The 22,816-nt window shown below is 38.6% G+C and overlaps 1 protein-coding gene across 2 annotated transcripts in view; it reads right to left on the bottom strand.

The window, feature by feature from the left end:
- The window catches only part of Samuel (SAM-motif ubiquitously expressed punctatedly localized protein), a 760,488-nt gene that overhangs the window by 339,784 nt on the left and 397,888 nt on the right, over positions 1–22,816 (bottom strand). The window contains exon 2 of one of the 2 annotated variants that reach the window (XM_065234227.1): positions 19,450–20,506. The gene's annotated coding sequence lies outside the window, so the exon portion shown is untranslated. Of the gene's footprint in view, positions 1–19,449; positions 20,898–22,816 lie in introns of those variants that run through there. The other variant, XM_065234226.1, reaches the window with a different exon arrangement.

The following is a 22,816-nucleotide window of genomic DNA, read 5'->3' as shown; positions in this document are numbered from 1 at the left end:
AATGCTGATGTTCATTAATTTGAAAAAAAAATTGAAAGCCCTAAAGAAGATCCAGGGACTTTAAAGAAGATAAGAGATTTTCCAGTAGTTCCATAATAATCAAGGATGGCTACAAGTACTTCGAGGACGATCAGAGAGCTACAAAACTGCCCCATTAACTTTAGGAAAATTATAAGAACTTTCAAGGAGTTCCGAAGAATTATGAGATATTCCGAAGTGCAATTCAGGAATGTTCTGATACCTTCAGGAACATTGTGAAATTTTCAGGGATGTTTTATGAATATCAGGAAAATTGCTGGATCAATAGAGCATGTGAGGAAATTCAGAGAATATTGTGCTAACATCCCCCAGAAATCTATTTTTTCCAGATATTTTCCCATCTTCTACTTGAAGTAATCGACTGTTCCATAAGTCCTCTGGCGTCCGACTTTTTCCAGAATTTTCATCTAATATACCTTAGGAAAATTCTCCCAGTGTCTCCTGGAAGTTTCTTCCGTCTTCTCCAAGAAGTTCGATTAAAGTTCTACCGGATGTATCTATCGAATTCTCCCAGAAGTTTCTTTCGTCTTCCTGTGGAAGTTTCTTCATGAGTCACTCTCCGTAGGTTTATTGGAAGGTTTTTCCGAGCTTCTCCTAACTTCCCCTGGAAATGGCTCCTCCACGATTGGCTTCTGATTTCCAAACTTTTCTGGCTTCTTGATTTTTTTCCGAAAGTTTCTAAAATTGTTTGCCAGAAGTTTCTCAATATTTGTCTTGGAAGATCCCCATTGGATGTTTTTAGACATTTTTTAGAACTTCCTTCAAACTTCCTCTTCTTTATTCTATTAATAATTCTGAATGCAGATTTCCCAATGAGCAGTTCCTAGCAAAAAAGCATATTTTTGTTGATCGATCTTCTCCAATTTGCATCAAATATTGTGTAATTGTTTTTTATGAGCAATGAATCATATTTTTGCCAAAATTCGGCCATTTTGGATCTTGTAAAATGTTCGTACGAAAACGGCATTTTAGATCGAAATGACATCTAAGATAGCGGCGGTGTAGTGGTAAGCGTGATTGTCTATCACCCCAGGCCTGGTTCAATCCTTGTCGGCGCCGCCGGGGAGCAAAGCCGTTGGCCCCCGGTTCATGAGTTGATGGGTCGATAGGTAGGGTCCAGGTGTGGGAGCTGCCTCCCTTGCGTCGGTAGCATTGGTGCTCAGCACGGAAAACAAGATCGACGGAAAACAAATCAAGGAAAAAAATACAAATGTTGAGAAAAATTATGACTTTCTGGAAAAAAAATAAGCAAAATGGTTTTTAATTGCTTTAAGTAAAAATTCCAAAAAATGTTAGAAGCCCAACTATCTTGAATTGTCCTTACAAGATTTGTGATTATTTATTTCTTAGAAAAGCTTACGAAAAGTTAATAATTTTAAACATTCAAAAAGTTTGCAATTTCCAATTTTTTTGAATGAAATTTCAAATACCGGTCCAATTTGAAATGGATGTTTTAATTGAAATTTCTATAAACTTTTTTTTTTAATATATTTCGCTACAACTTTTCCTCAGACTTCATTTAAATCAGAGGTGCCGTTTCCGTATTACAATTTGTTGGAAAAATTTCAAAAACGTTTTTTTTTTTGAAAATTTTACAAGATCTAAAATGGCCAAGATTTAGCAAAAATGTGAATCATTGCTCATAACAAAGTTTCATGCAAATCGTACAAGGTCGAGTCATTCGATCCTTCATTTGGCGTGGAACTGCTCCAATAAACCAATAAGAATCATATTTAACTTATGGTCCTATTTCTTGATATCTAGTTAGCTAATATTTTTATCGAATTGTGGACTAACTGTAATTGTTTATTCATTGGTAGAATTATTAATCGTCTCTAATGTATATAAGGCACTTGAATGAGGTTAATGATTAAAGTCCGTCTAACGCCCGGATTTTTAAATAGGATCGATTTTGAAAGATTCGTCATGTTTCAGATTTGGAACCTCTACAAGATCTCCGGTTATGAAACATGATCTTTTGAAAATGTTATCCCTTAAATGGAGCGTTATTCTTCAATTCCCAAGTGTGATCTTCCCACTATGAAATAGAGAGAAGTGCTGAATAGATGAACCATTTCGACTTTAAAGATATCTCATCAATCGAAATTTACCCCTGCACCGATTTTCCCCAGTGAATTTCACCCACTGTTCAAGTTTCGGCCCCTCCGGCGGACAGCTCGTGCATTCGAAGTTAATATCCTTTTTAGGCCAAAGATGATCATTATCTTTCACTTAATGTACAGCCATTTTCGAAAACCCATCTCGGAATCATATTCTCAATAACTCCTTGGGACGCGTGCTCAAAAACACATCTGCAGCAAAATTTATCACCAGCAAAAATAACAACAACAACAACAAGCAGATTGCACACTTGCCCGTAAGGAATGACAATTTGCCGTCCGTCCGCGGCTGAGCGCTTGACCGATCGTCCGGGACGGAGCGTGATGTCAAAAATCAAAAATTCGAAACCTCCGGGAATGAGTTATGTACATAGCCAGTGTGGGTACAACTGTCAGCAAATTGATGCACGGTGACGGGCGGGTGCGGGCGATGAGTGTAATAATTCCTTATTTATCAACGATATTGTTTAGCACGGCTGCTGACCGTCTGACGACCTGATCGGTCACAAGAAATGCCGTGGTGGTATGTGCGCTACCTACCATTTGGGGCGGTGCACATGTATGTGGTGGTGGTTGAGTGCGTTCCGAGCAGCCAGAGTTCAATTACACCGGTAGGGTAAACAGGTATAATACGCCCCCTCTGAAGGAAATGCATCTATATTTTTACCGGAATGAACGGAACAATCACGCTTTGAGGGTTGGAAATAAGTTGATATAATTCTTCTGTTACATTTTTCGACAACGTCTAAATACTAGGTTCTTCAACTACGCGGAGTTAAATGCCGCAGCTATAGCATAATATGATTCCACAACATGTATGCTCTATAGTAAAAAGATAGTGTACCTCACAACAAGAGTGTGAAATGCTCCAGAGCGTTGATATTACATGTCTCATACTGCACTACGTTGGAGTTAATATCTTTTTAAATATGCTTAATAAAATGACGTAAATCAGTAAAAAGAAATACCTCAAAACCCCTCATCCATCAAGTGTGAGCTAGGTAAAGGAGTGCGCATTTGAGTAGTATTGTCGCAATAATGGCCCTTCGCTCAATTTCTAACGAAACTATCAATCTATACTCTTCAGAGCTTTCTCTAGCTAAGAAATTATCGCACTAATGCTTCATGATGATATTAGTATAGCATTTCCTCCCAACTCGTACATCGAAAAGATTCCTCTAAGGATTGTATTTGTATTATTGATGCGGCACTTGACAGCTGTCAAACTTGCATAGTAGAGTAATCCCATTAAATACTTAAACTGTCTATCAGTGATGCATTTATATTAATCCTGGATTCATAGAAATGCTTGTTTTCCCCCAGTGGGGCGTTTTACACACTCCTACCTTAAATATAAAAATTAATTTCTGACGAAAACGTCTCCACCTCCGGCCGGTTTGGATTGGGGAAGTGGTCGGGGGATAAGCAAGGTGGGACATGGTAGAATGACACCGCCGACGACGACGACGACCACGACACGACGACCGGATATGTGTGTGACCGACACGGCTGCGGGACGCGGCGCGATGGGACAGAACCTCTCAAGAAGACGCATATATGCCAGCCAACCAACCAACGACGTGTGTAGGTAGAATAAGACACGATGAGGAATTCTCTCGCGAGTCACGAGTAGTGGTCGGTGACGAAGAGGAGGAGGAGGAGCAGTAGCAGGAGAGCCAAAGCAGAGGACAGCACAAAGTTCATGAGTCAACAGAATTGAACTCGTGGTGCGGTCGCCGCGGACTGACTTGAGAATTCTCGGAACAAACAAAGCCAAGTCAAGTGAGAAGCGAACTGCGCAGTCTGCTCGCTGCTGAGGCCTGTTTGGGTGTTCTCTACTCGTGATATCTCACGCTGCTGCTGCTGCTGCTGCTGTTGGGTGGATTTTTCTTGTTTGTCGCTTCAGCTATCTGATGGGCGGCTGCTACCGGTGGACTCGACTCGGCGGACGGAGTGGCAATAATAATCAGTAATATGAGCAAGAACGCAAAAAATAATACGGTGGTATTGTTGTTACAATTATTTGCACTCTAATGACACCTGAACGTGTACAAACTGTGGGAGATACAAGAGTCAAAATGTCATGCGCCTTCAGCCGAATCGGGAATCTTTTTTCCATTGATGTGCGCGGATGGTTGTAGCATTGATATTTTCAATCGAGGTGTCTATTTATAGTTGACACATTGAAATTGAAGCATCAAGTTTGCCGGGGCTCTGATTATGAGAAGAATAACTAATTATTTTCCGAATCATTAGTTGGTCGTAGCTTAACCAGAATGAAGAAACCGTGCAGGTGTTGTTCCATGCTAAAGGGCTCAATACTATCAGTGACTCGTATGCTACTTGGCAATTGGGTTGTTTGAAAAACCTTATCAATCTTGACAGAATAACAAGCCAGATGGGTCTACAAAGGCTACAGGAAAGGGCTATTTATTGTGATTCATTGATACGAGCTGACCATTGCGGCAAAAATACAGGCTATAGTAATAAATTTTGTTTTAGGTTTTACCCTTCATGCTTGTCTGCGAACGGAGCGGAGTCTCGCATGGTAACTGGAACATCCTAAATATTGAATTTAAGATATAGCGTTGATTGAAAGTTTTGCAACAAGCGATGTGTTTTATTTTAGTTTCAAATTTTGAATTCCTATAAATATTAAAAAAACAGAACTATGAATTACAGGTTGGCTTTTTAGGAGCTGTCCCTTATCTTGTAATGAAATGTTTTGGTGTATAGATTTAGCCGGTGGTTTGTTTGGAAGAGCAAGTGAAGTGTTTCGTGTTGGAGGAGAAGGGAGGTTGAAGGGAGAGTGCCCACAGAAGCCAGCCACTGGGAACCGTCGAAAGATTTGAAAGGATCCTCCATGTAACATGACGGAAGAAGCAAACACAGATAAGCTTAGTTCTTTTCGAGGGATCAATCAATTGATATTGTGTTTATAATTATGAGTGCCACGCGCACTCATTAGTGCATAAGTTTAGTTTACCAAAACGATCCCTGCTGCAAACCTTTCCCCACATCCAACATCCCAGTGATTTCTCGTAGAAGCGCAGAGGACTTCTCGGTTTTTTTACAGCGAGTTTCACGTCAACACATTCCTTCCCATTTGACCTGCATTCGGACAAGGCCGGCGCTGGTATGGATAAATATTAGATCTCCAGTTTTTACACATTGACGATGAATGTTAGCCCCAAACATCATCTGTTGGTTCTTTGTGTAATTGCAGCTGATCTGGCAATAACAGATCAGCAACCGTGGGCGGTCAATCATGCTCATACTCATGCTAAAAAAACAGAACTATGAATTACAAACATCACAATTAATTTCTAAGCTTATAGCGCCTTCTTTCGGTATAATTTTCAATCCACGGTGTCAGTATTGTTGAAACACCCAGCTTATTTTTTTCAAATTACATCCAAAATATTGACATTTTTAAGCCCTAACATGCATGGAAGCCCAGATAGAAAATTTTCAAACTTGTTTTACTTAAAAGAGAAGTACTTAAGTACGGTAAAGCGGGGTAACTTTGACTATTAATGTTCATCATATTTTTTTTTAAACAAGTACTGATGATCCTAGAGTTAATTCGTTAGTATTTTAATTACGGGAATTATTGCATTTGCACTATTTTATTTATTTTATGACCGAACATCAGTTTTTTTGTTTAGTAGCCTCTATATATTCGATGAATGTGGAAAACACGCGTTATGAGACTCATTTAGTTAAAAAAATATATGAAACTTTTAATGAGTATATAATCAGAAACATCATGAGCAATAAAAAGACAGCATTGAATTTGTGATGGCTACATCTTAAATATATTTAATAAGTGATGGTTTGAGTGCCTTTTCAATCAGGCAAAAAACTTAAAAATTGTTCTTTTTCAGATATTTGGAAAATTTGTAGAACATTCTATATAAAAACTCTACACGATTGTACTCGAAAAATATGCAACACTTTTTATTGTGTGTAACTTTTTATTGCATTGGTAAAAATTGATGAAATTTTTATTAAAATTAGTTTAGACTGTGCAAAATCTCATCACAATCTGGCAATTGGTTATCGAGATGGCTTCCAAGCAAGAAGTGCTTCGACAAAAAATTACGGGAGCGGTCGTGGAAAATCCAGGCCAGTCCCACAGGAGACCCAGACGACCCAGCGGCGAGCGAAAAGCGACGACGCCTGACCCCGTGAACGCAAGGAAGGTGAGGGATTACTTCAAGCACAATCCGAACCTTTCGATTCGGGACGAGGCCATGAAGGTCAATTCTGAAGGCGCATAATCGAACCGATAAACAGAATTCAGGGGTCAAATCCCGCGCCAGGAAGCTGTACCGCGAGTGGTTGGTGCAGCCGAAATGCATCGTAATGGACGACTAGACGTACATTAAAGAGGACGCCAACCTGATCTCCGGCCTGGAGTTTTTCCGTCAGCAAGTTCCGCCTGGATGTTCCGGAGAACTTCTGGAAGAAGAAGGTTGACAAATTTGCCAAGAAGTACTTAGTATGACAGGCGATCTGTGGGTGTGGCAAATTCAGCAAGCCTTACATAACGGCTAGCACCATCAACGGCCAAATATATAAAGAAGAATGCCTTCAGAAGCGCCTGCTGTCCTTCCTCCGGTCCCACCAAGGTGACACTCTGTTTTGGCCGAATCTGGCATCGTGCCATTACGCGAAACCGGTATGGAGTGGTACGAATCGAACGATGTTGTTTTCGTGCCGAAGGAGGCAAATCCGCCAAACTTTTGAGAACTTCGCCGAATAGAAAAGGGAAGGTCTTCAAAAACGACAAGGATTTGAAGAAAGAGTGGATGAAAGTGTGTAAAAAATATGGCGCAAGTGTTGCACAGGATTTGATGGGTAGCGTTAAGTCCAAGTAGCGGGCATTTAGCCTAGGAGAGAAGGTTGAATAAACCAACTTTGCAAAAACATAGCTAATATGTGTTTATTTATTCCACGAGAGTTTCAAAAATATCCTACTTAAATGAATTTTTGGTGATCATTTTTGTCTGTTGCATTTTTTTTCGAGTACAGTCTTTAATACCCTACACACTAAGATTTTGTTTCCGTGTTCGGTAAATTTTACCGAAATCATAACAGCTGAACGTTCGGTAAAACTTTGACCTTCATTTTAAAGGCAATTGAATTTGAAAATAATTTCAAAACATGTTCAACCTTGTTTAAATGATCAAATATTGTCATTTTAGTGGAGATTTAGTTTCAAAGTAGCTGAAAAGCAATTGAATTGAATTGCATAAATTTTACCGAACAGCTCAGCTGTTCAGATTTCGGTAAAAATTACAGATGTCGTTAAGTGTGTAGGCTACAAATTGAAGCCAATTTTTCCAATTTGAAGATGGTGCAGAGAGTAAATTTATGTTATGGTTATAATGTTATATTCTACTATCAAAGTAACCTGTAACAAGATACCCCATTTTAAGGTTTCTAAAAATGTGTTTGGTGGGTTTTTTATAACGAGATCTATAGCCATACCGAATCGAAAAAAAATCATTATGTTTCTCTTGAGCCGTTTTTCGAGATTAACCGTCTTCTCCTTTATGGGGTTTATTTACATCTGAGCGGATTTGGTAGCGCTAGTGTACTAGCCAACTAACAGGAATTTCAGTTGCTCCTGAAATTTCCTACTGTTTACATTATGCTGGTGAGTTTTTTCGCCAGCAGCTGGCGCATTTGCACTAGTGAAATAGCATAGGTGTGAACACCTCATTATGGGATGTTTATACTTGTGATAGTTCACTAGCACAGCCAGCTCAACCAACTAGCGTGAATTTCAGTTGTTCCTGAAATATCATGCTGGTAGATGCTGACGCACTGTTTACATTATGCTGGCTACCTTTTGGTATAGTTCTAGTACACTAGCGCTAGTGAACCAGCATATATGCGGTGTTTACATCTATGCTGGTGTGCAAGCGCTAGTGTACTAGCACTGTACTAAAAAGTAGGCAGCATAATGTCAAACCAGCTTGAGATTTCAGGAGGAACTGAAAATCGTGCTAGTTGGTTGAGCTACTATGCTAGTGCACTAGCAAAAGTGTAAATAGCTCAATATGTAAACACCATATTAACCTTCCAACAGTCACGCTAATTAGTGCACTGAGTGCACGCGTTTTGAAAAAAAAAGTCGGAAAAAATTACCAGACACGACCGCATGGTTGACGTAGACTACGGTATGCTTGATATTCAATTGAAATACAGTAGAAGTAACCTATTGTTTCGGTCCTATATACATTTTTTGGATTTCATATTTAGTAAAACTTGGCCAAATTTGAGACCTCAAAAAATTAGAATACATAGTCTTTTACATTTTATTCCGAAGTTGCAATAAAATATGAATGTAAACATTGGAACATATCACGAAATATAAACAAGTTCCACACCTAAATTTAGGATTGAGGACTGAAGAGATGATGATGAAATAAAGTGTAATTTAACAGAAAACTAATCTCTTTGCTTAACAATTTGAGGCCTTTAAAAGGGCCGATGATTGTGTTGGCTTGGCAACCTATAATCGCAATCAGTCCCATATGGATAAACTAGGTATTTATAAAATGGCTGTAGTTATAAAGTGCAATTTCCATGTCAACATTTGAATGATCATAGTAAATTTATTGATATTTTTTTCAAGTTCAAGTGGTCCTGAGAAGTTGACAAACAAGTTGATCACCACCTTTTATCACTGACTTGCTGCTGCTACCACACCATCTGATGCGAAAATGAGCGGAGGTACCTTTTTCTCTTGACATTAAATGATCTTTATTTCTTGTATTTGTATGGTTTACATTTTTGAATACTCAAGTGAAAAAGGAAATCTTTTCAAATTAAGTTCATTTGAAATTTAAAAAAATATATTTAGAGAAAGTCCACTTTGCTGGAAAATCGGAGACACGACAGCAGCGCTCTTTAAATACGTGCGAGAGAATATAGATTCATCCCATCCGTTCGCGATTCTGATTAGTATGCGACATATTCATATTTTATTTGTTAAATTTCTTAATTGTTCAATTGTTCTATTTTCACTATTTGTACTATACATACATCAAAAAACTACAAAGGACAGCCCTATGGGGTTGTACGTAATGATGACGTAGAACTACGTGGTCTTATATGAAATTGTTATTTGTTAACTGCAGAAGGAGCTTCTTAACAAATTTATGATGGTCCAGAAAAGGACCGTTTTGTCGTGATGATTGAGTAATGCTGAGCTATTATTAGGGTGTTCAACACTGATGAAGCTAACGAGCTGTATGTTGTTTGGAACGAGGTTGACGCACTTGGCATAGATGGCCCACAGCGGCTCACGACGCGCAACTGAATCCGATCAGTAGCGGTGCGGCTTCTTCCTCTTTCTTCGGTGAACCCAGGGCTATTGTGGGCAGCCTTGATAGCTAGCTGCTTGCGGGCAGCCTTTCATTATGTACTGGAAAACGCCACGTGCCGAAAGCACTGCTGCTGCTGATGACGATTGGTCACCACCATCCACCACGCACGGTGATTGAGTAAACACCGTTCGGCGAGACAGGAGGGAATTCGATTTTTAAAAGTGACCTTTAGTTAATTGAAAGTCTTATTCTCATTTGTAGAAAAATTTCCAATCGATTGGCGTTTACGAATTAAAATCCATCATCTCTGGATCAAAATCAAACCACTTTCATGCCGCGACCAACTTTCGTATTTGTAATTGTGGGTTGTCTTAAAAATACATGGTATGTTAGATTGAAACCTATGGGAACTGATATCCGAATAATGACCTTGAGAAATGTCCAGAAAATGCTCTTTAACAAATTTATGGTGGTCCTGAAAAGGAACGTTTTGTCGTAATGGTTGAGTAATGCTGAGCTACTATTAGGGTGTTCAATACAGATAAAGCTGGCGAGCTGTATGTTGTTTGGAACGAGGGCGATGCACTTGGCATAGATGGCCCACTGTGGCACACGACGCACAATTGAATCCGATCAGTAGCGGTGCGGCTTCGTCCTCTTTCTTCGTAGAATCGAGGGCTGAATCGAGAGCATGCAGCTAGCTGCATGCGGGCAGGCTTTAATTATGTACTGGAGAACGCCAAGCGCCGAAACCACTGCTGCTGTTGCTCATGACGACCGAACACCACCACTCACCACACGCAGTGATTGTATAAACACCGTTTGGCAAGACCGGAGTGAAATAAATTTTTAAATCTGTGTTAGGGAAAGCGCTTTTCGCAGGCAATCGGTGATAATTTAAATAATGATAGCAACAGTTGCACATTCGTGCAATTTTCAATAGTGCCCTATTGACAATTGATAAAGTGTTCATTTTAACAGATTTGTAGATGGATTTGTAGATGACTTTCCAATCGATTGGCTTGTTTAGAATTAAAATCCATCCGATATAGACAGAGTTATAACTGTTCAAAATCTTTCATAATTGTGTTACATGTTCCATTGTGGGTTTTCACAAAGTGTACCCCTATATAGAAATCACAGACGTCGTCCTACGTCAAAATTGCTGGATTTTTTTTCTTCGTCGAATGAAATATTTCCCAGTATGTATTGGTTTATTTCTCCATTTATAAACTTTTCGTTACATGCCTCCTATTTGCCCATTTCGTATTTCGTAATGTGATCCCCAATATAGTAAAGAAAGACAGCCATACGTCAAAAGCATAGTCAATAGAAATAAACGTAATGTTACTACTACTTCTGGTTCATTGGAGGCATTTGCTCGCAAATTTGGGTAGTTTTTAAATAGCGATTACTGAAATAATAAAAATCTGAGAGAGAGGAGACAGCTTTGCTATCGATCACGCAAACGTTATCGATATCCAGGCATGAACTGTCACTGCAAACTAGGCCGAACATTAGAAATGGGGCTATCATCCTTTTGAAAACAACTTTTTTCGTGCGGACCAAGGCTTGCCTTCGCAAACCAACAACACGATTGGGTAGGGGAGAAAAAAAAGAAGACAAAGAAAACAAACCATCCGTCATTGATCTGGCTCCTCTCTCTCGGATAAAAATTATGTTTATTCAACCCAGCGTTATATGAAAAATTTAATAATACTATGTATAAAATAATTTAAAATGGATTTATAACTTTAATAATCGATTGTGAGTTGATTTTTTTCAATTTTTAGACTTAAAAAAAAGTTACGTTATATCGAGGTGGAAGTTACGTTATATCGAGTTACGTTATATCGAGGTTGCTTTATATCGAGGTATGACTGTAGTTGAAATCCTATTAAAACTGACCCGGGTGTTGGTGGTATTCCAAGATCTACTCTTCTTCTTTATATTGGTGAAGAAACATTTCGAAAAAAAAATAAAAAATAAAGTAGTTGAAAGTTTATATTTCAATAATGAAGTTTGGAGCGTGTACTCAGTACACCAGCGTAGCCGCTCGTGTATTTTTTGTTCCATCGAGCAGTCGCGTCGTTTACTGAGCACACGGCAAACAATTCCAGTTACAGCTCTTGAACTATACCAGATAGAACGATTTAGCAAAGTGGTTCAGCTGGAAAATATTCGTCTGGCAGTGGATAGATAAGTTCTGAACAGGTCCGTTAGGTGGCGCACCAGTACCAATAAAGCTCTTCTAGTGATAACTTTGAATCGAGACAAGATATTAGCTTCCTTTCTTCAGCAAAGTTATTCAAATGGACGAGACCTGTTTAGTATTGAACAGTTTAGTTGATAATTTACTCTGACAAGGTGGCGTCAGAGTTCAAATAAAGTTATTCTAGTGATACCTTTGGACTTAACCAATCAAAGAAAAATGCATCGATTGAGCCAGCAAAAGCAAGCTGAAAAGACGAGACAGCGCTAAAAACAGGCCCATAATAACATTAACAACACTAATCACAACACAAGAAACAAAAACAACTACGAAATAAATTTCAAAAATTCCAACCGACGCAGCTACAACAATGACACGAGTATCCTCAACATTGTCAACAGACAAAATGGCACCCACCTAATTCCTGATAAAGAACTTCTTGCGGCCACGAAGGATTGGTATTGCAGACCGCCAACTAATTATCGACCTTCGGTCCAATTTCAAAGAGGAGAGATCCCAACCAACATTTTCAGCATTATAAGCCAACGTTTCCAGCGTTGTGTTGTAAAGTAGCTGAAACAAAGCTGTAGATACAGCTACAAGCAGAAGCTTGCAAAATAGATTTGGAGAGCGTTAACTCAACTTTTTCACAACCATTATTCAATTTGTCAGACGCACTGAATAACATCACCCAATAAACGGTAATGTAACTTCTATGCAAATATTAATCAACTTTCAACTTTTAGCTTCAAAACAAAGCTAATAAAGCGAATATATTACTTACTTGATGGCTTCTTAACAACCAACAACTCTTACTGAATAACATAAACATCAAAAGGGCTTTTGAACAACTAAACAACCTTTACTCAAGTAATTCACTGTGTTAGCGCTACGTTGGAAGCTATTTTACAGTCAACTAGGTTTATTTTTAGACTTGTGCAGGTTTACAGCTTTTACTCTGCTTCTTTACAAAGCTGAATTGATAAGTCGAGAAAAGTGATTCATGTGCACTATTATAAAGCCTCTACTCAGCAATCTTGTTGAAGAAAGGCATGTGAATGTGTTTACGTCAGTTCAAAGTGTTGGCGTAGCGAAGTTGGTAGTATCAAGGTTCGACAATGCGGTCGTCTCGAGTTCGAATCCAGGTTCCGGTACAGTAAAAATAATTTGGTGGTGTGGTTATAACTAATTTCGATTAAGTTTAATGCACAGTAAAATAAACATGATAAATTCCTTTAAAAAAAAAAAAAGCTTAAGCAATATTTAACCTGGGGTTAAGAGAAAGCTGTGTAGTGATTATTGGATAATCGGGTAAAGGTTGAGTAAGCGCCTTTCAAGTTCACACACAACTAAACAGCAGGATAACAGCTGTACACAGAAACAAATTCTGAATTTTAGTTATCGCGTAAAATCTCCCTTCGTTTAATTTTGAGCTACTCTTGGCATAAATAGTGAAATCGTTTACAAGCTTGCATACAATATTGCTAATTTATGCGATATTGCGCTTAAATTTACACGAAATATCGCGTACATTTATGCCAAATCTAGCGTTAATTTTATGTGCGCTACATCTCGCAGAAATTTACATGAATTTTTCGAACGGTGTATAGAAGCGTAAATAGATACGCAATAAGAGCTTGTCCCAACCGTCACAACAGCCATAAGTAGCTGACTAAGTTCGCCAGATTTGCTTGTAAAGAGGTTGAGTTTCCTCATATCGTATAACATTTGAATACAGCTTTGAGGCTGTATAAATGAAATGAGCAAAGCGTTTACATTGCGAAAATTGTTAGTTGGGATACTAAACCCGTACCCGGCGAGTGTTGAATTGCCACGTTCCGTTCCAGAACATTCGCCCTACTGGATGACTTCAGCTGCAACGTATGGGACGTGCTCTTGCATTCATTCGTATTTTAAACGGAATTGAAGCGCCCCTTGGAGAAAGAAAATGTATCTACTTTGACCGACGATGACAATGGTTTTGCAGAACTGGACTATTTTCATTTTTTGACGACCTCTCGATATCAGTACATGAAATTTATAAGCAATTGACAGCATGTAGGTTTCCAGTGATTTTGGGAACTGAAACGAGTTGGGATGCTGGTATGAATAATAAAGAAGTTTTCTAGGATCGGTTCAATGTGTTTATAGATGATCGCGATAATTTGTTATCCAATAATAAATGTGGTGGTGGTGTGTATTAATAGCAGTTATTGTAGAGTATGAATCAGAGCAAATTTCAACTTGCAAATGTAGGGAGTTCGACCATGTTTGGGTTAAACTTTTATTGGAGATCAAATTCACATTTTTGCAGCTGTTTATTTTCCTCTAGAACATGCATTTGAAACAAATTTAAGTTTGGAAAATACCATTATTGCAGGATTTGTGACTGAAGCAAATGTTCCTATATATACGGAAATTTTAATCAACGTGCAGCCTTTTTTATTTTGATGATGAAAATGAATCCTTTTTGGTAACGATTGTAGGAGTAAAAGCTTCATACCCTGTTCAATGGAGGCGAACCAGCCTCAGGCCTCCTAAATAAAGATAAATCAAAAATTTGAGCCAAACTTGACTAAAACTCTTATTTTGGCATTCTGAACAAAAGCCTTTTTTGATTTTGCTCTTAAGTACCTGGATCCTTCTGGGCTACAACCCTGGATTTTCGAGATTTTTAAATATTTAAACTTTCAGAAGAGAATACTCCACAACCAAATGAGCTATTCGTGATCTTAGAACGTCAATTTGATGGTTTTTTAATATTCATTCTTATAAATGTACAAATATTTTGTTTTTGTTATAGTAACTACAGTAAACAGACTGATTACCGGCAGGTATCAAAATTGTCAAAAAATGGCCTATTTTCACCATGGGCGGGATTTTTTATTTCTTAATATTTTGGGCTCAAATTTTCATCACACTTTGTAAAACTCTTGTACTTGATGTGTTTCCAAGGGTAAATGATTTGGACAAGCAGTTTTTTTAGATATGACCAGATGAGTTTTGAGCTTTTCTGGTGAAAAATCAATGCTATATAATATATTTTTTATTTTTTCTTGAATTCCTTGTTTTCGCATGTTCTGGGCTGGATTCTCATTGTATGAAATCATAACTAGCTCACTTATTTACTTTTGTCCATAATTTAATTATGGTCCTAAAAGTGAAAAATACGTTTCTATGGGATACGGCTAAAACGTAAAGTACGATGAAATCAGATAGGTATATAAAATTTCAGCTGTAGATGAAAGCTGCTACTTGAAGAGGTCAAAATATTAGGAAATAAAAAATCCCACCCATGGTGAAAATAGGCCATTTTTTTGACAAAATACCTGCCGTAATCAGTCTGTTTACTGTAAGTACTTTAACAAAAACAAAATGTGGGTACTCCTATAATAATCAAAATTAAAAAAATAACCTTAAAATTGACGTTCTAAGATCACGAATAGCTTATTTGGTTGTGTAGTAATCTCTTCTGAACGTTGCAATTTTTAAAAAAAAATCTCGAAAATACAGGGTTGTTGCCCAAAAGGATCTAGGCACTTTAGAGCAAAATCAAAAAAGGCATTTGTTCAGAATAAGCCTTTTGGCCAAGTTTGGCTCAAATCGGTGACATCGACTACAGGTGTTGTACCCACTTTAGCTGGAATGACCCATATCTGAGTCCCCAACTCCGCTTTGGAAAAATGAAGTGTTTCACATTGCAATTGAATTCTCTAAATCAGGCCTATCCAACCTTTTTAAACTTGCTTTTTTTAAATGGTTGTATCTATGTTCGATGAACATGTTTCAAGCTACAATTTTTTTTTATTTCTCATTCATTTTGGGCTAAAATTCATAATGATGAAGAAAATTAGACAAGAATGATTTCATTGCTGAGATTCAGAGTCCACGTCCGGCCCGCGGGCCGCACGCTGGACAGCGCTGGTCTATATTCGTAGGGTATACGTCCCTAACCTCGGTCTAATATGCAGCCATCGATTACGTTTTTAATCATAACTCATCAATGAATTTACCTGCAAACGATATTCTACTGCTAAATGGTATGCTTAGATATGCTTATCATGTCGTTTGCTATCAGAAACCACGAAAAGTTGAAAAACTTACTTTTTTTAAGACAATAACTCACGAGGGAAATGTATGTAATATGGGTCTATTGTCCCCAAATTGGGTCTATTTATGGATGCAACTTCGTCCTATCTTGTTTGATCCTCAAAAAAACGCTCTTGGTAACGTTTTCTGATGTATTTTTTTTTATCACTATCACTGTTAACTTAATGCTCTTCATTCCTCAAAACATTTCTTAGAGAAAATTTTACGAAAACTACATTAAATCACTCAATTTAAAAATTAAAAATTAAAAATTTCGCTTATCGTCTTTTGACCGCAGAATATCTAAATCAGAACATTGTGATGTTCATTATACAGGTTTGGCAGAAAAAATCTCCCTTCCTGTTCGTTCCTTATCATCCAAATGCAAAACAACATTGTTGACGTTACTCTTATTGCTATATGCTGTCAAATGAATTTCATGGGCCATAGTTAGGAACATAGAAAAGAAATGTGTCCCTAAAGTTGGGTCCATGTTTTACTTGTGAAAACGTTGTTAAACAATTAAAATAAACATAAAATATTCAAACAGCAACTGTAAGTTTTACGTCTAGTGTGTATTATCAGGTAATTCCAATCAATAAATGCCATAATCAGGCCATTTGATGATCGTCAGTCAACCTTCCCATCTTAACCTTATAAGTCATGGCGGCTAAAAACTCCGAACATTGTGATATTCTCAACCAGTTTTATTACTTACGAGAGCTGAAAATGTATTGAAATGTTGTGATATAAATTGATTTGTGTGTGGTACACATTTATCAACCATCAGTGATCAATATTTTCCTTATTTTTTGTGTAATATTCCTTAATTAATTATTTATTTGCGTGATAGGCCGAATGAAAGGACTAGACCCACATTACATACCGTAACCCTTCATGAAAAAACGCAATTTTGAATAATAATTTGTCCGAACCGTTATTTGATTTTAGCAAAGTAAACTATAAACTAATCAAAAATATATTGGACTGTATATTATTATTATTTAGCTTTATTTAGGAGGCTTTCAGCCTTAGGCTGGTTCGCCTTCAAATTGGACTGTATAGACTGGCAACCTCTACTACGTAATTGTAACATAGAACAAGCAGTTGATGCATTCTATGAAATTATTTGTGGTATTTTAGAGCAGACAGTGCCAACGAAGCAAAGAAAGAGAACAAATACAAAGGCACCAATATGATTCAATAGACAAATTTTCAAACTAAGAAATAGAAAGCAGAAAACTCATAAGGGTTACAAACCTTTGTTCCTCTGTTTTGGACCTAACAACACTACAACCAGTAATTTGATTTAATGTAGTATATCCCGTGTCCTTAGTTTAGTGCATATCGTATTACTCCATCACTATTGAGAAATGATGAAGTAAACGATTTTTTTACCAGTGTCATTCTTGCATTTATCGCAAGGATCCGACTTTAATTTAAATTTCCTGCTATTTATACCCTACGGAGTGTTGAAACATCCTCCAAACGTGCGCCCCTTTGTCAGTCAAAATTTCTGACTTCCTTAGCAACAAAATTAATAAATGACACCGATAATGACCATGCATCAGAACCCTATTCTTAACCACTTCAAACTAGGGAACAACGAATAGAAGATTACGAATTACATAGATGAAGACTAACTAACTCATTTTTTCCTTGTTTCAAGATTATCCTCGGTGGACAAAGCCGACTCTTATCACTATCATTAAGGCATAAAAAGTAACAAGGACTAAGATGTGTTCCTTTGATTACTGAAAAATCCTGCTCCCCTAGTTTGAAGTAGTCAGGACTAAGAATCGGTGGTAGATCTTACATCCCGTAACGTACCACGAAAAAGTGATCTACCCACCTTACGGGGCAATCATTATTCCTTAGATTGCATTCCCTAACCTATCTTCCCTTGGTATTTGCTCCAAAAAATATTGTTCTCCTGAGATTTCCTTGGAAATATTCTCGCAATTCTCTTCGAAATAATGTCTGGAGTTTTTGGCACGTGTGCTGTAGTCGAGCATGGTTGCACACGTTCCAGGACTAGGGGAAAAACCTACTTCGGCCTAATCGCCCATTCCCGGCCTATCGAGCACAACACATCAAATATATCTATGATTTCGGCGTGAACGTGTCAAAGCAACGTTCGGTACGATGCTTCTATTCAATAGCTGCAAGACGAAGTGTTGAAGAACGTAAAATAAGATCTCGAAAACAAAACGCGTGAATTCACTTTTTCTCTCCGTTCCATAGGCCAAAGAGAATCCCAATGGCGTTTCAATGGCTAATAGGCCTAAGAAAACCCATAGGCCCAGTTGAACTGCCAGAAGCAGTTTTGCATTTTCAACAATATACGAATATTCAGAACTAACGGTACATATGGAAAGGTAAATAAATTTTGAGGCCATTTGTAAAAATAACATTCCGTTTGGTGCTAAACTACGCTCGATTAAGAAAGACTAAGTGCGAGTTGTGCTTAATTGGCCGGGAGTGGTCTAGTTAACCCTAACTAGTTTTTTTTTAATCTAAGCACGGTTTGGAGTTCGTGTCAGAAATTTATTGGAATTGTGGTTAGAAACACTTGCTAATTAAAACGTCTTCAGATTTCCTGTTAAATCATTCGCAGATTTTCCTTTGGAATACTCAAGGGCTTGTCCTTACAATCTGATCGAAATTCACCTTGTAATTACCATTTACTTTTATTAATAATACCCTAAATCGAGGAAAAATTTACTCCCTTCCCCCTATCGTGCATTGCTTGTCATAAAATCTTAGAACCACCTTCCCTCGTTAGAGCGTGACATAATATATGCATCAACCCTTAACGAAATAAGTGTCGTGGAAAACCTCTTTGAATGAGCTCCTTTGCCTTGTCGCCATGGAGACCATTTTTGCCACCCCGCTTGGCCATTAAATAAAATCCAAAAAGAAGCTTGATTGGTTTTGAAAACACATTAGTTGTAATGAATCATTCCTAGAAACATCGACTCCCAGCGACAATTTCATAGTTCGCTTCTGGGCAATAACATGTTTTATGTCAGACTTGTAGAGATTGGAATGATAAAAATTGCTAAAATAACACGAAATACATTTGAAAAAAAAAACAAATTTTCCATTTATACTAAGTTTTCAAATGAACATCATGTAAAAAGTACTATAGAGTTAATGTGTAGTAAGAGTAATCAATTTCACAAAATGCTACACAGAAAAAAAAAATCTGAATTTCAATGGTGATTTAAACATCCATGCATGCAAACATTTATGCATGTAAATTTCTTTATCACCTAAATTAGCAAATTGTAATAAATGTTGCTTACAAAGATGGATGGTTGAATACAATATTTGGAATATTTCATGAAATGTCACACAACTTTACACGATCTAAAATGTAAGCTTGTATGTTAAATGATGCTCCCTTTATGTGCATCACAGTAACAGAAATTTACACAACTTTTTCGAACTAAGTAGCTAAACAAATAACCATAACTTGTTTGCTTTTCTCACTTAAGAATCGATTAATTTTCAACGCATTGATCAATCCTAAAGATGTTATTTTTTCAATTTAATGAGTTTCTAATAAAAAAGCCCCTTTCAGTTGTCGTTTTGATATTATTTTTAAACATGAATTTAATAGCTAAAACCATTTGATACCTACCTCAAAAAGGCTTGTTACGATACGCTTTGCTTCGAGAACTTATTGGGTATTCCTTGCATACGTCGGAGGCAGTAAAGTTTTCCACCAACAAAATCCGATTATTGCCAAAACAGCGAATCACCTGCACACTGTGCCAAACGATCATGCATTGATAATAAAAACTCAACTTTTACATTTTATCACCGACGGTCGTCACCAGCCAGGTAGCACTCATTTGGTGTAGTACTTGGTTATTGTTATTATGATCGCTGTCCATCACCGGATATGTCACCAGAGGCGGTCGGTAAATACACGCACGCAAATACACACTCACATATACACCAGCACGTCGATTTTCCGATTGGTAAACGGATCTCCAGAGATATTAATTTCAGCTGCCGCCGTCCGTCGGTCGCTTGTCTGTCTACCATCCGAGCGCTTCGTTCCGTGTTGTTCTCATTTTCAAAGTACGGACTGAAACTTCGAGTGCCATCACCGCCCCGTATCGCACGTTAATGTAGTAACCGTAGGTAGTAGCTGTATTAGTAGACCGCTCACAGCTCATTCAACGAAAACCCGAGCGATGTAACATTTAAACTTATAAATGGTTTGACATTTCAAGTGACTTAAGTCAAAATGTCACAGAGTGCCTAGCTGATCGTATTATTTTTTTTTCTTTTTTCCTCTCTCTCTCTCTCTCTCTCTCTGGCTGGTCTTCCCTCAACGACACAACTCATGAATAATATTGCGCATAGACACCGGCGCAAACATACACACTACTAACCCGCTCAGTTGTTCACTATTTGTTTTCTTCTTCATCCACTTTTTTTCATCTACTACACAAACACTCCAATACGGCACAGTGTTCTGAACTTTGTCGGGCGGTATCTACTACTTTTCCGTAGAGTAGAACACAGCTTAATCCATATTCGTTGCGACAACAATAATTGTCATTATAAATATTTCATCCCGTAAATACGACTCAGAACGGCATCACTCAGTCACGCGTGTTATCTCATTAGGAGCAAGCACTCAAAACACGTGCAATTCCAACGGGAAAGGTCACTTGACTGCTACACTTCTGTCACTTCTCCGCGTGACCTCTTCCGTACCCGTCACGTACAGTGTCACTACCGCGTGGGAGTCGAACCCAGAGCTTGAACTGCGCGGCCGACTGACCACCCACACTAAACACGCAAACACACTCCTGCACTCTGCCCACACTGTTGTCGCACCCTTTGCTTCCGCTGATGGGTGTCACTCGTTTGGCGGCGGTTGTATTCCCGAGTATCGTCCCTCGATGATGGGGCTATGATTAATTGCTCCCGATCGACGACGCGACTTGTAATCCAGCACACGTCCAGCTGTTTGGATATGGCGCAACGCAACGCACTAGTGTTCCAGAGATGCGGCCGGCCCGGAAACCGAACTGTGTCGTTTGTAGCAGTGCACACCACAAACTACGAAAGCTGACTGATTCACTTGATTCGGTGGAAATGCTAAAACAACAATGTTTTTTACTCTTTATTTTCCTCTACTTCCATCCTTCAGTCCGTCAGGCAGCCCCATGCTCGCTCGCAGTAAGTCGCGTTCTTGGGGCTCTCTCTCTCTTTCTTTTCCTATGTTTTGAGTGTGTGTGCGGTGCTCCCCCCGGAGAGAGAGATTGTGGAGGCTCTCCCAAGTCCCAACATGCTCACTTTACCTACACACTCGGTTGAGGTGAGTCCAGGTCGCGAAGCATGGCCCCCCGTTTGTGGAACCACCCAACCGACCCGCAACCACCAGCCGAGAACAGTAACCCATCACGTTGTTATTCCTGACTATAGAACAGATGGAAGAATGAAACAGTGGTATTGGCGTGGTGTCGTGATGGGAGTAATCCATCTAAGGGGTGCAGCAGGCCTGATCAAAGCGGATTAATTTATAAGGAATGATATTGTCTTTGACTTTAAATGATCTATATTTCTTGAATTTGTGTAGATTACATGTATAACTTATCAAGTGACACAGATGCGTCTTTTCAACTTTAATTCCTTTGAAATTTCAATTATTATTAATTACAGTTCCTAGTCCTATCAGGCCTGTTTTAAGAATGACCACCTTGGTGGGATTGGTTTGTTTTACATTTGAAAAAGGAGACTACTTATAACTACTATTTACAACTACAACTAACCTACAACTACTATATACACCTAATCTACTATATACAAATTGCTTATCAAAGCATTTTCTGATACATTACATTTTTGTGCAAATTTATTCTGAATTTCGTTAATTTTTGAATCTATTTTGGCAATGCCTGCCTCTTCATGTAAATTTGTTATTCTAGTGCCGAAAGGACGATCAAGAACCATCCTCAGCACTCTATTCTGAGCGACTTGGATTTTGTTCCTGTGAGTCTGTGCACATGATTCCCACACCGGAGCTGCGTAGAGGATCGCAGGTGCTATGATTTGTTTGTAGACGGCCAGTTTGTTCACCCTTGAGAGGCGGGATCTGCGGCAAATCAGCGGATACAGACACCTAACCAAGGTAGAACACTTGACTACAGTTTTCTCTACATGCGAACAGAAGAAGAGCTTTTCATCGAACAACATCCCGAGATAGGTTACTTCGGCGGACCACTCAACCCTTGTGCCATCCATGATTACAGTACAAGAGGGAGCCGGTTTTAGTTTGGGTGATTGTCGATGGAGGAACATGATTGTTTGTGTTTTGGAGGCATTGATTTTGATTTTCCACGTGGTGGCATAATCAGCAAAGGCGTTAAGGCATCGTTGAAGTTTGTTCGTTATTTCGCGAGGCATCCTTCCTTTGACGGCTATTGCGGTATCATCTGCGAACAGGAAAAACACGCAACCGTCACCGAGGGGAGGAATGTCGGAAGTATAAATGCTGTAAAGCAAGGGGCCCAGCAAACTGCCTTACGGGACACCTGCTGGGATGGAAAACGTGTCTGAAAAACAACCATTCAACGATACCTTTAACGACCTTTGCTGGAGGTAGTTACGGGTGATTTTAACCAGATGTAAAGGAAAGTTGAAGTTACAAAGCTAGTACACAAGTCCATCATGTCAAACATTGTCAAACGCCTTTTCAACGTCTAACAAGGCTATGGCTGTGGACTTGAATACAGCTTTGTTACTTCGGATGTTATTCATCACCCGTACTAACTGATGATTGGTGGAGTGCCCCTGTCTGAATCCAAACTGTTCCGGAAGGAGAATGTTGTTTTCCTCGACAAACTTGAGCAAACGATTGAGAATGAGTTTCTCGAACAATTTGCTCAGCGCTGAAAGGAGGCTGATTGGTCTGTAGCTTGAAGGCAATGTTGGATCCTTACCGGGTTTGCGGATTGGTATGATTTTTGCTACTTTCCAGATGCTTG

Source organism: Ochlerotatus camptorhynchus, unplaced genomic scaffold, assembly GCF_037179485.1.
Source record: "Ochlerotatus camptorhynchus isolate MF236.1 unplaced genomic scaffold, CSIRO-AGI_Acam_v1.1 ptg000432l, whole genome shotgun sequence".
In the NCBI taxonomy this organism is placed as follows: domain Eukaryota; kingdom Metazoa; phylum Arthropoda; class Insecta; order Diptera; family Culicidae; genus Ochlerotatus; species Ochlerotatus camptorhynchus.
This window is presented reverse-complemented; position numbering and strand designations above follow the sequence as displayed.